The sequence below is a fragment of the Mastigoproctus giganteus genome, chromosome 12, assembly GCF_048544385.1.
Source record: "Mastigoproctus giganteus isolate SK-2022 chromosome 12, ASM4854438v1, whole genome shotgun sequence".
In the NCBI taxonomy this organism is placed as follows: Eukaryota; Metazoa; Arthropoda; class Arachnida; order Uropygi; family Thelyphonidae; genus Mastigoproctus; species Mastigoproctus giganteus.
Window position 1 is genome coordinate 73,800,081 of NC_143586.1, and position 3,458 is coordinate 73,803,538.

Genomic DNA, 3,458 nt, shown 5'->3' on the forward strand with positions numbered 1-3,458 from the left:
ATAATTACTTTATTAAACTTTTCATTGATTCCATGATGTAATTATTGTACCATAGAAGTAGTAGTGAGTGGGGATACGAATACATTGGCCTTTGACCCCCAGAAGTGAGTCTTGGGAAATAATTTATAGCCTGCCAGACTGGCGCTATTTTGTTTTCATTTTTCCTCCCTAATGGTGTTAGTGGTATTTAATTTTATTTTCATTTAATTTTTGTTTTTGCCTGGTCTTGAACTAGGGTCTGTTTGCTTGGTGGTTGGCAATGTTTCCTCTCAGCTGATGGGTCTCCTGGTATTGGAAAGTTAGTTGTTGCCTTCCATGGTGTAATTATCACACCATAGTAGTTGTAACGGGTTGGGATATGAACACATTAACTTTTGACTCTGGAATTGAGTCAAATCTGTTGTAGTATTTGAAACCTGAAAAAAAAACCTGTTAGTAGAAAAAAAAATCATGCCCAGAATAAACTGTTTTTCTGAAACTAAAAAAATTTCAATGTTTAAAAATCAGACTGTTTATTTGTCAACTACTTTAAAACCAGCTAAGGTGACCTTAAAAACATGATGTTAACAAATTCGAAAAACAATTGCAAAGTTATAAAAAAAAGATATCTTTATGATAGAATTATCTAAAAATGAAATACACGAAGTATTATAGGCTTTAGAAGAATAATTTTATCAAAGGTTGGGCTAGATGGGCTTGCCGTTCATTGTGGTAGCAATACGGACGACAGCGCCACTCGTTCTACTGTCCTCCGAGGTGGGAGACTGTCTCCCACTTTTCGAACTGAACCCTCTGCCTAAGGCCTGAAGGCGAGTGACTTTATCCTGCGCCACACTCGATGCAGTATGTTTTTCTACTTCTCATCTTCGTCCAGCTATGGTAGTGCCACCTATTATTATTATATCCTCGTTATTGGATGGTTCCACCCCGTGACGGATACTTCTTCCAAGTATATAGAGCGGTTTGGTATGTCTGCTGTTGCTATTGGTCAAGGAACTCTCTGACTATCCTACTGTTGTTCAGGATTGCTACTTTCTGGAGTTCCTTGTAGGTTCCTTCGCTGGGAGACCTATTGCTGCTAGGCTGTTATGTAAGGTCTTTGGCACCATACCGGTGGTTGACACGATGATCGGGATGGTCGTTACTTCTTGCATATGCCACATCTCTTTGATCTCCTGTCTTAGGTTCGTGTACTTCCTGATTTTTTCCCCATGGGTTTTCTGCAGGTTGCCAGAGTTGGGCACCGCTATATCAATCAGGTAGGTAGCCTTTTCCTTCTTGTCCACAAGGGTTATGTTTAGTCTGTTGTGTGGGATTGTCTTATCCGTTATTATAGTACGGTACCAGTACAGCGTATGGGTTTTGGTCTCTAGTACTGCCTAGGATTCGTACTTGTAGTACGGTACACTTTCTTTGATCAACTGGTATTTGGTATAAATTATTATTGTTACGATTTCCTAAGTCCTCGAATCCGCAGTACCAATGGTGCAACGAGGTCGCCACCTTTCTGTCTGGTCCAAGGACGTATGACCACTCGATGACAAGTTGAAAGTTCCACATCAAGATTATAGACGAATAATCCATGAGAAATGTATGTACCAGTGGCAGTTAAAATGGCAAAACCAACTTAAAAATAATCTTCGAAGTATCAAGCGAAATTTTGAGAAGTGGCCTTCAAACTTCAGTCCAATTCGACAACAGGAGGTAATACTAGCTCGTCTGCGAATAGGTCACAATAATATTATTCATGGTTATCTTTTAAGAGGGGAGATTCGCCCCCAGTGTGATCACTGTAAAACAGTACTTTCAGTGAAGCATATCCTGGGGAATGCAAAATGTTCAATAGAACGCCAGAATCTCTTCACTCCAGCCACAACAGAAGACCCTCTAACACTTACTTCACTTTTGGGAAATAAAACAAACATATTTACCTTTCTCAACGCGAAAGAATAATCTTTCTAATTTGTATACGAATACGCAGTAGGTTTTATTGTGTGTTGAGAAAACGAAATTGTTCCACCAGCATTCTGGTAGGCTAACTAGTTAAGCACACGCATGAGTTACTGACTGTTGTACCTAATCTGCGATTTCTAACTGCTTTCATTTACATTTTCCATCAAACGTCATCCTTGAAAGGTAATATTTATACTTCTGCGAATCATAAAGGGTATTACATCACTGGCGTCCATTCACTGGTTAAAGTACGTGTTCCTTATAACCACACGAGCGATTATGAGCAAACATTTGGTGAAAGATGAAACTGTATATCCGGAAGCGATAAGAAAGTTAAACAGCTAAAAACTAGCTATTTTTCAGTATTTAATTCAAAGCTAAGCTCTAGAGGACTGTGTTTCAATGGAAGCTGAAAGAATTTGTGACTTCTTTTTGTGGAATTACTCTTGATTTCAACCGATTCGGGCATTAGAGTGTTTGTAAATGATTCCAAAACATAGTAAGTTCTTATCGCTTTTGCAAATATTGATTTTAGCTGTTTAATCATTGCGTAATGTAGTATCGAGTGCTAAATTTATGCTGTTCCTTTTTTTTATGTACAAAATTCAACATTGAAAATGGTAATCAATAGTTTTTCAGTTTTCTGGTTTTTGAAGACGATAAACAGAATCAACCAGAGAAAATGTTGACGAAGCCCTATTTCGTTGGTACACCCAAGCTCTTGGCATTCCAATTTCATGCCCACTCCTAAAAAGCAGCAGCTTTAGCTAAGCAACTGGATGTGTAAGGAACTCTTAATCGACAATGGATTCATCGATGGAGTCAGTGAGAATGATTCGATTCAAAAAATCACATGGTGCAAAGCAAAGTCACGACAAGGAGACAATGGAGTATTGGCAGGCAATGTTTGGTCTGACAACCATGAGCACTACGAATCAGAGGACATCTATAATTGTGATGAAACGTTGGTCTGTTACTGTGCCCTTTTAGGACGGTGGTCTCATCTTCGCAAATGAAGAACTATCTGGAGATAAGGTGAGCAAAGAAAGAATAACAACCCTCGTTGCGTGCAACAGGAGCAGATAAGAGTAAAACTGCTCACCATCGGCAAATCAGCCAACCCAGTCTACCTGCGTGGATTTCAGTTAATACCAGTGAAATATGCATCCAGCTGCAGCGCTTCGATGGCATCTTCTATGTTTAAAGTGGCTCGTGGGATTTAACAAAGATATGGCTAGGCGAAAGTGTATAAATAAATACACTTTATTTATTTATGAATAAATAAATTTTCTGGCATCATTTCGCAACATTTACAGCATCAGCCAAAAATACTAAAAAAGAGATTATTCACACTATTCCCATTCTCATATCTGTCCTTAGTAATAAATAGAAAATATGCGAATATCTATTTCAATCATTCTTATAAGAAATGAATAAGTTTTCCTTCATTTGTATTTAATATCAACGTTTCTTTTTTTTTTTATTTCCAGCCACGATAAACGATC